We start from the raw sequence: 15,264 nt of genomic DNA on the forward strand, positions 1-15,264 counted from the left end.
AAGAATCTACCTTGTGTAACATTAGTTTTAGGTCATTTTTTCCTGTTGAACTAGCTTTCGACTGGACTTTGGTGGATTTGGCACACACCTGTCTCTATAAGGTCCCACAATTGACAGTGCACGTCAGACCAAAAACCAAGCCATGAGGTCGGAGGAATTGTCAGTGGAGCTCCAAGACAGGATTGTGTCGAGGCACAGATCGGGGGAAGGGTACCAAAACATTTCTGCAGCACTGAAGGTCCCCAAGAACACAGTGGCCTCCATCATTCTTAAATGGAAGATGTTCGGAACCACCACGACTCTTCCTGGAGCTGGCCTCCCGGCCAAACTGAGCAATCGGGGGAGAAGGACCTTGGTCAGGGAGGTGACCAAGAACCTGATGGTCACTCTGATAGAGCTCTAGAGTTCCTCTGTGGAGATGGGAGAACCCTCCAGAAGTACACCCATCTTCAGGACAAGTCTCTGAATGTCCTTTAGTGGCCCAGCCAGAGCCTGGACTTGAACCCGATCGAACATCTCTGGAGAGACCTGATAGTAGCTGTGCAGCAACGCTCCCTATCCCAGCTGACAGAGCTTGAGAGGATCTGCAGATAAGCATGGGAGAAACTCCCCAAATACAGTTGTGCTAAGCTTGTAGCGTCATACCCAAGAAGAATTGAGGCTGTAATCGCTGCCAAATGTGGTTCAACAAAGTACTGAGTAAAGGGTCTGAATACTTACGTATGTAAATGTGATATTTCAGTTTTTTATTTTTAGTAAATTTGCAAAAATGTCTAAAAACCTGTTTTTTATTTGTCATTATGGGGTATTGTGTGTAGATTGATCAGGAAAGAATACAATTGAATCAATTTTAGAGTAAGGCTGTAACGTAACAAAATGTAGAAAAAGTCAATGGGTCTGAATACTTGCCGCATGCACTGTAGCTAGCTATGATATATTGTCATATTGAGTTGTGGTGCACAATCTTTACAGCTATGTTACAGTCTTTTTGACTTGTAGCTACTGGCAAGTTGGCTAGCTAACTGGCTATAATAGCAGCCAATGACGTCCGCTAGCTTATTTTTTTGTTCTCTGATTTAGTTTACACAGAGGAATTCAGCCATATGAAAAACCTTCCATAGCAAAATATATCTACAATGAACAAAAATATAATTGCAATATGTGAAGAGTTGGTCCCATGTTTCATGAGTTGAAATAAAACATCCCCGAAATTTCTCTCAAATTTTGTGCACAAATTTGTTTAACTCCCTGGTAGTGAGCATTTCCCTTTTGCCAAGATAATCCATCCACCTGACAGGTGTGACAAATCAATAAGCTGATCAAACAGCATGATGATTACACAGGTGCACCTTGTGCTGGCGACAATAAAAGGTCACTCTAAAATGTGCAGTTTTGTCACATATCACTATGTGATGTCTCAAGCATTAAGGGAGCGTGCAATTTGCATGCTGACTGCAGGAATGTCCACCAGAGCTGTTGCCAGAAAATGTTATGTTCATTTCTCTACCAAAAGGTGCCTCCAACGTCATTTTAGAGAATTTGGCAGCACGTCCAACCGGCCTCACAGCCGCAGACCACATATAACCACGCCAGCCCAGGACCTCCACATCCGGCTTCTTCAACTCTGTGTGTGTGTGTGTGTGTGTGTGTGTGTGGGGGGGGGGGGGGGGGGTATTTCTGTCTGTAATAAAGCAATTTTGTTGAGAAAAACTGATTCTGATTGGCTGGGCCTGGCTGCCAAGTGGTGAGCTTATGCCCTCCAAGGCCCATCCATGGCTGCACCCCTGTCCAGTCATGTGCTGCTATTTTTATTGACATGGCCAAATCTTTTGATACGGTAGACCATTCCATTCTTGAGTGTCAGCTAAGGAGTATTGGTGTCTCTGAGGGGTCTTTGGCTTGGTTTGCTAACTACCTCTCTCAAAGAGTGCAGTGTATAAAGTCAGAACATCTGCTGTCTCAGCCACTGCCTGTCACCAAGGGAGTACCCCAAGGCTCGATACTAGGCCCCACGCTCTTCTCAATTTACATCAACAACATAGCTCAGGCAGTTGAAAACTCTCTCATCCATGTATATGCAGATAATAAAGCCTTATACTCAGCTGGCCCCTCCCCGGATTTTGTGTTAAACGCTCTACAACAAAGCTTTCTTAGTGTCCAACAAGCTTTCTCTGCCATTAACCTTGTTCTGAACACTTCCAAAACAAAGATCATGTGGTTTGGTAAGAAGAATGCCCCTCTCCCCACAGGTGTGATTACTACCTCTGAGGGTTTAGAGCTTGAGATAGTCACCTCATACAAGTACTTGGGAGTATGGCTAGACGGTGCACTGTCCTTCTCCCAGCACATATCAAAGCTGAAGGCTAAAGTTAAATCTAGACTTGGGTTTCCTCTATCATAATTGCTCCTCTTTCACCCCAGCTGCCAAACTAACCCTGATTCAGATGACCATCCTACCCATGCTAGACTCCGGAGACATAATTTATAGATCGGCAGGTAGAGTGGCTAGATGTTCTTTACCATTCGGCCATCAGATTTGCCACCAATGCGCCTTATAGGACACATTACTACACTATATACTCCTCTGTAAACTGGTAATCTCTGAATATCCATCCCAAGACCCACTGGTTGATGCTTATTTATAAAACCCTCTTAGGCCTCACTCCCCTCTATCTGAGATATTTACTGCAGCCCTCATCCTCCACATACAACACCCGTTCTGCCAGTCACATTCTGTTAAAGGTCCCCAAAGCACACACATCCCTGGGTTGCTCCTCTTTTCAGTTCGCTGCAGCTAGCGACTGGAACGAGCTGCAACAAACACTCAAACTGGACAGTTTTATCTCAATCTCTTCATTCAAAGACTCAATCATGGACACTCTTACTGACAGTTGTGGCTGCTTTGCGTGATGTATTGTTGTCTCTACCTTCTTGGCCTGTGCTGTTGTCTGTGCCCAATAATATTTGTACCATGTTTTGTGCATCTACCATGTTGTGCTGCTGCCATGTTGTGTTGCTACCATGTTGTTGTCATGTTGTGTTGCTACCATGCTGTGTTTCCAAGTGTTGCTGCCATGCGACGTTGTTGTCTTAGGTCTATCTTTATGTAGTGTTGTGTTGTCTCCATTGTCGTGATGTGTGTTTTGTCCTATATTTGTATTTTATTACTTTTTTAATCCCCCGTCCCCGTAGGAGGCCTTTTGCCTTTTGGTAGGCCGCCATTGTAAATAATAATTTGTTCTTAACTGACTTGCCGAGTTAAATAAAGGTTGAATAAAACATTTAATAAATGTGAAATCCATAGATTAGGGCCTAATTGATTTATTTCAGTTGACTGATTTCCTTATATGAACTGTAACTCAGTAAAATCTTTGAAACTGTTGCATGTTGCATTTATATTTTTCTTAAGAATAGTTTGAAAATATATGTTATCAACTGTTACCAGTGGCAACTTTAGCATGTAAATCTTGGTGGTGCAAACTCAGACACAACACAACACTAAACAATACATTAGTTGCGCAATAGCGGCAACAAGCGTTGCCCAGAAACTGTTATGGCCTACATAAAGCTGTCCCAACAGTGGAGCTTTGTTTTCAGCACCATGGAGTGAATCCTTACCACTGCTACACCTGGCTATCAGCGGAGCCTTATCTGGCAGCGAGACCGCTCATTCAACCTCATTTACTGCCTTTGTAAAACCATAGCTGATATGGCTGACTTGCTTAAACAAATGGGGTTTCTACTGACTCCTTGTGGATTTGTGTATGTCGATAAGAATCATACTGTCCTTCAGTAATAACGAACGCCAACATGAGTTTTGACTTCTGAACCATACACAAACATTATTACATTAATGTTCAGTATATTCATAATCTTTGTTCTTATATCATTAACACTTAGCTCTAAGTATAAGCAAGTGCAACCAAACGAGCTGCGACGAGATAGGCCTATTCATTCAGCACTTTCAAAATGGACACCAAAAGAAATTCAGATAGATGTTAGTTCAGAGAAATTCAGCAAGATGTTGAGGCCTTAACTTTACTCTTCTTTAGGTCACCCCCCACACACAGAGAGAGAGGAGAGAGGAGAAAGGAGAGAGAGAAAGATAGAGAGATGCGGTTAGCCTACCAATTATTTTATTTGGGCTATGTGGTCTAAAAAGGAAGGAAAATACAATCACGAGGATTCACTTTTATGTACACAATATACCAACTCACAGACAACAACCCTTGCAATATCAACTGGAATTACATGGGTCTATTACTGAACTTTTTGTTGAAAACAAATATTTGAATAAGAAGAGACTGTCAAACATTATGTAGTATCCCCTTCTCGTGAAGAAAAGCACGTGAGCTAGTTTATGCAGCAGCGTACAAGACATTTTTGGACTCACCGTTGTTGTGCTTGTCTCATTTCAACAGGAAGTTGGTGAGGAGGTTCTTTTTGTGGGCAAATTTTGTCATCGAATGGACTTTCAAGACAACTGGGAACTCTGAAAAAAACAAGGTTGAATCATGTCGTCAGTAATCTTCAGGTCAGAGATCTAGAAAGAGACTTGAGTTGCCGGCTTGGAATTCCGAGTTGGATGACCATTTTAAATGTTTTTTTCAGAGTTCCTAGTTGTCTTGAACTCACTGAAGTCTGAGATTTCCCAGTTCCGAGTTTCCAGTTGTTTTGAATGCGGCAGAAGTCAAGCTGGATTGACAGCATGGCCAATGTATTCAACCTTTTCTGGTCCATGGTGTTGTGAATGTTAATCCCTTTAAGCTTGGAAAAGAGACCATTTCAGACAGATGTTTTAAGTCCTTAAACCCAGACTTGGACCACACACCCTCTCCACCGAATAGCAGGCAGGGGAAGCAAAATAGTGATTGCTTTGCAATGCTTGCAGTTAGCCACTGATTCCTTCCAAACCACTCATTGTTGAATATGCGATTTCCGACGTGTAACATTTATGTCCAATGGCCGATGAGTACGGATACCTTTTATCTATAATTTATCAAGGTTTGAAAAGGATTTGCCAGTAGATTGTCGACGTGATTCATGATGATGACTGCTTGTCTAGCTTGCTAGATACGATTTTGAAAGTAACATGATCAGTCCAATCGAAGCTTTGGTAGATATAACGTGATTTGACGTCATTTTATCTGTGGTCAATGACCTTGAGCCTTCTTGGCTGGGCACTTCTAATGTAAATCTATGGCAGCACCCAAGGGGGGCTTGAACTGCCTAGCTCTTCCTGTAGATTCTGCAGTGACATAGTGTCCCCATGAGTGACAGAACAGTGAGCCAACCACGGCGCTAGAGAATATTACCAACGCCTACACTCTGTATATTCCTCTGGCTGCCCCTCCACCACAGAAAGCACTGAGCTAGGCTGAAACACCTGCATTTTGGAGCTGCCTTACTCAAGAAAGAGACCATGTCTGTAAGCGACTTTATTAGCTAATTTTGAATGACACGTCGCCACTGTACTGTATATGAAAATACCTTAGCAGTCACATTTGTGACCCATGGGAAAATACAGTGGCTCTAACTTATTATATTCAGTGAGTGTACAAAACATTAGGAACACCTTCCTAATATTGAGTTGCAACCCTCCTTTTGCCCTCAGGATGGCCTCAATTCGTCGGGGCATGGACTTCTTGTCGAAAGCATTCCACAGGAATGCTGGCCCATGTTGACTCCAATGCTTCCCACGGTTGTGTCAAGTTGGCTGAATGTCTTTCGGGTGGCAGACCATTCTTGATACACACAGGAAAAAACCCAGCAGTGTTGCAGTTCTTGACACACTTAAACCGGTGCGCCTGGCACCTACTACCATACCATGTTCAAAGGCACAGTCTTTTGTCTTGCCTGTTCTCCCTCTGAATGGCACACATACACAATCCATGTCTCAATTGTCTTAAGGTTTAAACATCCTTGTTTAACCCGTCTCCTCCCCTTTATCTACGCTGATTGAAGTTCATTTAATAGGTTACATCAATAAGGGATCATACTGGAGCTTCTGTCATGGAAAGAGTAGGTGTTCCTAATGTTTTGTACACTCTGTGTATATTTAATCATAGGAGATTCATAATTTTTTCATTAGATTTAAGTTGAGTTTGGTTATGGATATACTTGATCAAGATGATCTTACAGATGATTTTGCCCTTATCCAATAGGGAGTGAACGTTATTTAGAACAAGGATTACACCGAGGAAATCGGACCTCTGAAATAAAAATGGTTGGCCCTCCCATATATTTGACCTAAACCCTCCCTGAACCCTTGAAAAAACAAGTGACCGTCCCCTATACCCACAATAATAATTTAAACATAAAGTGGGTAGCAGAGAACGTGTCTACCGTTTACCCTCACTTATTGGAAAGACCAGAGCCTTAGTAGTACAGTGTCATAATCTCTTCTTCTTGAAAAACATTACATGGCAACGCAGGAATTTTGATAGTGCGTAGGGCTGCAAGCCAGAAGGTTGCAGACCACCTTGGACAAGAGTAGGGTTGGAAAGATCTATATAGTAAAAACATTGCATGAATCATCATATTTGCAGGTCAGTGTAACGTTCGTCTTCCTCCTCGTCTGAGGAGGAGCAAGGATCGGACCAAAGCGCAGCGTGGTTTGAATACATACTATCGTTTATTAAACGAAGACGAAAAAACACTTGAACAAACTACAAAACAATAAACGACGTGAACAGACCTGAACTTGAGAACATATAAAACATGAACAGGAACAAACGAACGCAACAGTACCGTGTGGCGAACAAACACAGACACAGCAACAAACAACCAGTGAAAACAGCCTACCTTAATATGGCTCCCAATCAGAGACAATGACAAACACCTGTCTCTGATTGAGAACCATATTAGGCCAAACGAACAAACCTAAACATAGAAACAAATAACATAGACTGCCCACCCCAACTCACGCCCTGACCAACTAAATAAATACAAAACAAGGGAAATAAGGTCAGAAACGTGACAGTCAGAGAGAAAAAATAGCTTTTTTAACATTTCATGCAACTCGACATAATTTGACATATTAGCAGAATCTTTTTTTAATACCACACATATTACGGAAATTACAGGATAAGAATGGACAGAGAGATAGGCCTAGGTGTTCATCTTATCATATTTATTCACTGCCAAATCAGTGTGTCTTGTTTGCAAATAATTAAACCTGAGACTTCATTAGGAATCTGAGCATGGTACTTTCAAACAAAAGTTAGGCCTATCTTTCCACCCCAGACAGAGTAGGCCTACTGACGCAGAAAAATATCAACTTTAGCTACTGGCTACTATTCTTCCGTGCCTTAACACAATGAGAGAAGGTCACCCTAAATGCTGTTTGGGTTTAAACATCTTCTATTGTACAGAAAGTGAAAGGCTTAATCAATTGATAGTGACATAATCTGATTAGTTCCCAAGCAAAGTCAATTTTTCCAGTCTCCTCGGCTAAAGAAGGTTGTAGCTCAGCCTCTGAATGTCAAGGAAACAAAACAATGATATCCCCATATACTTTGGCGTCTTTCCCAGGTCTTTTGTTTCTAGCATAAATCATCGCGGACCAAAGCGCTGTTATAGATCACTTTATATCATCTGATCTGTTTCATTTTCTTCAAAATATTAAACTAACAAGGCCTGTGCTTTTTGCCATTTTCTTGAATATAAAGTAGGCCTATGGCTTACCCTCTCATACCCCCCCAATTTGATTCTTGATTTGAACTTAACAGTTATATAGCCTAATAAGCAACAAATTCTAAAACACTGATAAATATTTACATTTCATCCATTACAAATTACATGACCCTCCCCTGGACTAGATAAAAAAAATACTTAACTCCCCTTGACTGAAATTGAAAAGCATGACCTTCCCCCATTTTCCTCCAGGTACCCATCATGTCAATTTCAATCTATCCCTTAGCCTTTACATATGTTTAAATCAATGGTTTTGACTTTAAAAAGCAATATTTTAGGGAGAATTGGCCATGTATAGACCCATACAGTACAGTCGTGGCCAAAAGTTTTGAGAATGACACAAATATACATTTTCACAAAGTCTGCTGCCTCAGTTTGTATGATGGCAATTTGCATATACTCCAGAATGTTATGATCAGATGAATTGCAATTAATTGCAAAGTCCCTCTTTGCCTTGCAAATGAACTGAATCCCCCAAAAACATTTCCACTGCATTTCAGCCCTGCCACAAAAGGACCAGCTGACATCATGTCAGTGATTCTCTCGTTAACACAGGTGTGAGTGTTGACGAGGACAAGGCTGGAGATCACTCTGTCATGCTGATTGAGTTCGAATAACAGACTGGAAGCTTCAAAAGGAGGGTGGTGCTTGGAATCATTGTTCTTCCTCTGTCAACCATGGTTACCTGCAAGGAAACACGTGCCGTCATCAATGCTTTGCACAAAAACAGCTTCACAGGCAAGGATATTGCTGCCAGTAAGATTGCACCTAAATCAACCATTTATCGGATCATCAAGAACTTCAAGGAAAGCGGTTCAATTTTTGTGAAGAAGGCTTCAGGGTGCCCAAGAAAGTCCAGCAAGCGCCAGGACCGTCTCCTAAAGTTGATTCAGCTGCGGGATCGGGGCACCACCAGTACAGAGCTTGCTCAAGAATGGCAGCAGGCAGGTGTGAGTGTATCTGCACGCACAGTGAGGCGAAGACTTTTGGAGGATGGCCTGGTGTCAAGAAGGACAGCAAAGATGCCACTTCTCTCCAGGAAAAACATCAGGGACAGACTGATATTCTGCAAAAGGTACAGGGATTGGACTGCTGAGGACTGGGGTAAAGTCATTTTCTCTGATGAAACACCCTTTCCGATTGTTTGGGGCATCCGGAAAAAAAGCTTGTCCAGAGAAGACAAGGTGAGCGCTACCATCAATCCTGTGTCATGCCAACAGTAAAGCATCCTGAGACCATTCATGTGTGGGGTTGCTTCTCAGCCAAGGGAGTGGGCTCACTCACAATTTTGCCTAAGAACACAGCCATGAATAAAGAATGGTACCAACACATCCTCCGAGAGCATCTTCTCCCAACCATCCAGGAACAGTTTGGTGACGAACAATGCCCTTTCCAGCAGGATGGAGCACCTTGCCATAAGGCAAAAGTGATAACTAAGTGGCTTGGGGAACAAAACATCATATTTTGAGTTTCCATGGCCAGGAAACTCCCCAGAACTTAATCCCATTGAGAACTTGTGGTCAATCCTCAAGAGGCGGGTGGACAAACAAAAACCCACAAATTCTGACAAACTCCAAGCATTGATTATGCAAGAATGGACTACCATCAGTCAGGATGTGGCCCAGAAGTTAATTGACAGCATGCCAGGGCGGATTGCAGAGGTCTTGAAAAAGAAGGGTCAACACTGCAAAAATTGACTCTTTGCATCAACTTCATGTAATTGTCAATAAAAGCCCTTGACACTTATGAAATGCTTGTAATTATACTTCAGTATTCCATAGTAACATCTGACAAAAATATCTAAAGACACTGAAGCAGTAAACTTTGTGGAAATTAATATTTGTGTCATTCTCAAAACTTTTGGCCACGACTGAACATTGAATTAGTGTAATAACTTAACAAATATTTCATTTCAATAGGTTTATTTAGTCTCTCTTGCGCAATCATAGGCCTGGTTTATGTGAGTTGTTCTGTATAGTCACAAGGGTAGACCTAGTTTATCAGAGTATTGAGACATAACCGCAGGTGTAAACCTGGTTTGTATCGTTATTTGTGCTGATATATGCAGGTGTAGATCTAGTTAATATTAGTATTGGGACTCAGTCAAAGGTGTACACCTGGTTCGTAGGACTACTGGAGTTGAGGTGATGTGGTAGACCTGGTTGACATCTTATGGGCATTCAGGCTTGGGCACATTTAGACCTGGTCTGTATGAATATTGGGGCTGAAAGGCAGAAGTACGCCTATTTTTATGACAATTTGGGGGGACATGTAGCAGTAGACCAGTTTAAAAGAAATCTATATTGGGTTACATGTGCAGGTGTACACAAGTTTAGACCTGGTTTTCATGAATGTTGAGGCTTGAGCACTGGGGTGGACCTGTTTTATATGCCCGTGGGTTTATCTGGTTTATATGAGTAATGGGGTGTAGGGATACACAATGTTCATACAGGTAATGAGTCCAGATTGACGTTTATAGCCCATTCAAATCATTTCTGGCAACAAGTTTGTGGTAGGAAAAAAGTAAATGGGGATGTGGCACATGTGTTATACCACTGTACTCTGAGTTTATCTATGAAATGATTGGCATATACAGGTCAGAGCTGGGATTAAGATATGCAAATAACAGGGTTGGGGTGTACAGTGAATAGCTGGATACAGGTTACTGTTGGTGACTTGAGGAATACAGGCTAAGGAAAGTGGGTAACAGGGCTGAGATAGGCAAGTAAGAGGGATGTGGTGTATTGGCAAAGGAACTGGGGTCTATGAGTAAGAAATAGGGCATTTAAGGGTAGGATATGGATGTATCGGTACTTGATTGTATCAATATTAAGGTATTGGCAAGTGGGTGTTAGGGCATTGGGCTAACAGCAACATGTATTACATGTTAGGGTTACTAATGGCACAATATTTTCATAGTGGCATGTCTGGGACTATTATTATTATTATTTTTTACAAATGGGTTAAGTTGCTTGCTCCTGGGTAAGTTGTAACAACACTAATTACTGAGAGGGTTGTTAAAGATTGTTACATTACAAGTACAATGTAACTAAAAGGGTTATAACTAATGTTCTCCTGTCTCCTAATTTCTCCTGGTTTGCCAGAGTGAGCTCTCTGCTACTTTTGAAGTGTTGATACATTTTATGAGCACCACCAGCACGGTGAATGGGAAAATGGATTTAAAGGGAACTCCCTCTGCTGGTGATTTGCTGAAAGTTCAACCCTACAGAAGGAGTGTGATTGGTTAATGACCTATAATGTCAACATATATAGAGTTGAAGTCGGAAGTTTACATACACTTAGGTTGGAATCATTAAAACTCGTTTTTCAGCCACGCCACATATTTCTTGTTAACAAACTATAGTTTTGGCAAGTTGGTTAGGACATCTACTTTGTGCATGACACAAGTCATTTTCCCAAAAATTGTTTACAGACAGATTATTTCACTTATAATCCACTGTATCACAATTCCAGTGGGTCAGATGTTTACATACACTAAGTTGACTGTGCCTTTAAACAGCTTGGAAAATTCCAGGAAATGATGTCATGGCTTTAGAAGCTTCTGATTGGCTAATTGACATCATTTGAGTCAATTGGAGATGTACCTGTGGATGTATTTCAAGGCCTACCTTCAAACTCAGTGCCTCTTTGCTTGACATCAAAAGAAATCAGCCAAGACCTCAGAAAAAAATGGTGAACCTCCACAAGTCTGGTTCATCTTTGGGAGCAATTTCCAAACACCTGAAGGTACCACGTTCATCTGTACAAACAATAGTACGCAAGTATAAACACCATGGGACCACACAGCCGCCATACCGCTCAGAACGCGTGTTCTGTCTCCTAGAGATGAACGTATTTGGTGCGAAAAGTGCAAATAAATCCCAGAACAACAGCAAAGGACCTTGTGAAGATGCTGGAGGAAACGGGTACAAAAGTATCTATATCCACAGTTAAACTAGTCCTATATCGACATAACCTGAAAGGCCGCTCAGCAAGGAAGAAGCCACTGCTCCAAAACCACCATAAAAAAGACAGACTACGGTTTGCAACTGCACACGGGGACAAAGATCGTACTTTTTGGAGAAATGTTCTCTAGTCTGATGAAACAAAAATAGAACTGTTTGGCCATAATGACCATCGTTATGTTTGGAGGAAAAAGGGGGATGCTTGCAAGCCGAAGAACACCGTCCCAACCGTGAAGCACGGGGGTGGCAGCATCATGTTGTGGGGGTGCTTTGCTGCAGGAGGGACTGGTGCACTTCACAAAATAGATGGCATCATGAGGCAGAAAAAATATGTGGATATATTGAAGCAACATCTCAAGACATCAGTCAGTAAGTTAAAGCTTGGTCGCAAATGGGTCTTCCAAATGGACAATGACCCCAAGCATACTTCCAAAGCTGTGGCAAAATGGCTTTAAGGACAACAAAGTCAAGGTATTGGAGTGGCCATCACAAATTTTGACCTCAATCCTATAGAAAATGTGTGGGCAGAACTGAAAAAGTGTGTGCGAGCAAGGAGGCCTACAAACCTGACTCAGTTACACCAGCTCTGTCAGGAGGAATGGGCCAAAATTCACCCAACTTATTGTGGGAAGCGTGTGGAAGGCTACCCGAAACGTTTGAACCAAGTTAAACAATTTAAAGGCAATGCTACCAAATACTAATTGAGTGGATGTAAACTTCTGACCCACTGGGAATGTGATGAATGAAGTAAAAGCTGAAATAAATCATTCTCTCTGCTATTATTCTGCCATTTCATATTCTTAAAATAAAGTGGTGATCCCAACTGACCTAAGACAGGGAATGTTTACTAGGATAAAATTTCAGGAATTGTGAAAAACTGAGTTTAAATGTATTTGGCTAAGGTGTATGTAAACCTCCGACTTCAACTGTATGTATAAAATTGATAATTTCTTTACAAGTAACAGAGAGCCCTCTCTGTAAATGTGATTTGTTTGAAGAGTATATTGTTTAAAAAAATAAGCTAAATAAATAAGACTAATTTTGAGATATTAATGATAATATTTTTCATGCTGAATAAAATAACGTTTTTCTCCAGAATATAGACATACTGTCTATTTTAGAGCACACTATAAGGACTATAATGACACCAAGATGTTGTCTGTTCCATGTACGGTTCATGGATCATAGTCTAACAGGAGGCATGAGTAAGGATGAGTAAGGATGATGTTTGGATGTTCATCATTGATTACTAATTCCAGACCTGTGTCTATAAATTCATACGGGCCGTGAGGTGGCAGAAGGCGAGCGCCGACCGCCACCGCAGTGAGGCCCCGGTGTTCGCACCGGAGGACCGGATCTGGCTCTCGACCCGAAACCTGCCCCTTCGCCTGCCCTGCCGGAAGCTGGGTCCGTGGTTTGTGGGGCCATTTAAAGTCCAGAGGAGACTGAACGAGGTATGCTACAGGTTACAGCTTCCCCCAGATTACCGTATTAATCCCTCATTCCATGTATCTCTCCTCAGGCCGGTGGTGGCTGGTCCACTCCAGGTACTGTCACGACTTCCGCCGAAGTCGGTCCCTCTCCTTGTTCGGGCGGTGTTCAGCGGTCGACGTCACCGGCCTTCTAGCCATCGCCGATCCACTTTTCATGTTCCATTTGTTTTGTCTTTGTCTTACACACCTGGTTTCAATCCCCCAATTACTTGTTCATTATTTACCCTCTGTTCCCCCATGTTTGTTTGTGAGTAATTGTTTGTATGTAAGACGATCCGTTATGTGGGCTCGCTTTATTGTATTATATTTGTCTATTTTGAGTAAATTACGTTTATTTACTCATATCTGCTGTCCTGCGCAAGCTACACACAGACCAAAGTTTGTTTGGGACGAAGACCAAACAAACACGTAACAAAACACAGGGTTGAAACCAAAACAAAAGAGCGAGGAGTACCTTGAATAAATAACACACGCACACAGTGATTAACGCACGGAATCCACAAGGGCACGAAAGCCCAAAACACACAGCGCAGGTACTCCCACCACCAATGGACAAAGATCACACTTATACAATTACTAATCAATGGGAATAGGGACCAGGTGTGCGTAATGACACAGTTCCGGAGGGATCCGTGACACCTATAGCTGATGGTCCACTCTACGGACCCTCCAAAAGACGTGTTACATTTGTGGCAGCGGTGTTTGTTTTTCCATTTTTATAACTAAAAAGAGCCTAAAATGTCTTTTGTCATGATTTTAAAAAAAATGGGTGTGATACAAATGTAAAATGCATGTTAAACATCCCTTCTCCCAATTACGTTATTATGTGAGATTTGCCAGAACAATACAGTATGTGATACCAAAAGTATTTTCGGACTATGCTCACATGGAATTGCCCTTTAATTTAAAGTGATGTATTTCAGAGGGAACTTGCGAACTGTAATGATCACACATGGTGCACTAGCTCCCTGTGGTTCAGTCTCTAACCTTTGTGTAGTATCTGTTTCTCACACTCTTTCCTTCTTTCTCTGTTTGAGTGTGTCCATTTCTCTCTCTCTCTCGCTCTCTCTCTCTCTCTCTCTCCTCTCTCTCTTCTCTCTCTCTTTTCTCTCTTCTCTCTCTCTCTCTCTCTCTCTTCTCTCTCTCTCTCTCTAACCCACTGCCCAGAAGAGGTCACACACTCTGCTAACAGGAAGCATCTGCTCCGCTACGCTCTTGCGTTACATAAACAAAAAGAGGAAAATCATTTGTTCAGATTTCAGTTAGATTTTCAGTGACAGCTCATTCAAAAACAATCAAAGTAATCGCACTGGCTGAAACTCCAAAAAGTTCTACACCATCATTTGGCGAAGATTTAAATGAACTGCAGCCTACATTACAAACACAAGACACCTATGGCCAGGGATCTGTTTAGTCATTGATTTCCCAATACAGTATGCAGTTCATAGACATACGCAACTTGGGAATATGTTGCACGTGTTTGGTCAGAAGTAAGGATTGAGATGAGGAGTAGAAAAGATGTACATTGAATTGCTTCGTTATATTATAGTGAAACGTTGTAGATAGAGTGAACAATTCAGTTGGGTTCCAGGCTAGATAGAGAAGGGGGAATGCCATTGTGCACTAGCAGTGAAACCCTGCATACCCTGCATTTCACTACAGTTTCAAGTCTAGATCCAGGTTATAAAAGAAGGGGGGAATAAGAATGGCATTGTGCAGTGTGTGTGCTAGCAGCTGTGAAACCGACCACATGCTATACTACCCTACATTCCCCGTGTCTGGATCTGGGTTTGAGGGGGGATTAAAGGGGTCGGCATCTGGATCTGTTTAAGCTAAAACACGCCTTCTTCTTCGTGCTAAACCCAATCAAGACGTAACGCTGTATTATAGTTTTAGTTTCCAAACTCCTTACAGAGAAAATAAGAAAAAGCCAGATGTGACTGTTGAGGAACTAAGAGTGAGAGAGAGAGAGAGAGAAGTGGGACAAGAAGAGAAGAGAGGGTAGGTATAGAACTAAAACTGACATACCTGAAGGATAGCTGTGTGAAGGGGGGAGGAGTGGAGGAGAGGACAGAGGAAGGGGAGGGCAGACTGACCACCCTGAACTACCT

The 15,264-nt window shown here is 42.0% G+C and overlaps 1 protein-coding gene across 1 annotated transcript in view; it reads right to left on the bottom strand.

Moving 5' to 3' along the window:
- The window catches only part of LOC139553253 (synaptosomal-associated protein 23-like), a 40,820-nt gene extending 25,620 nt beyond the window's left edge, over positions 1–15,200 (bottom strand). Inside the window, exon 1 of the mRNA XM_071365389.1 lies at positions 15,182–15,200. The gene's annotated coding sequence lies outside the window, so the exon portion shown is untranslated. The remainder of the gene's footprint in view (positions 1–15,181) is intronic.
- Between the last annotated feature and the right edge of the window lie 64 nt (positions 15,201–15,264).

The sequence above is a fragment of the Salvelinus alpinus genome, chromosome 25 (genome assembly GCF_045679555.1).
Source record: "Salvelinus alpinus chromosome 25, SLU_Salpinus.1, whole genome shotgun sequence".
NCBI classification, from domain to species: domain Eukaryota; kingdom Metazoa; phylum Chordata; class Actinopteri; order Salmoniformes; family Salmonidae; genus Salvelinus; species Salvelinus alpinus.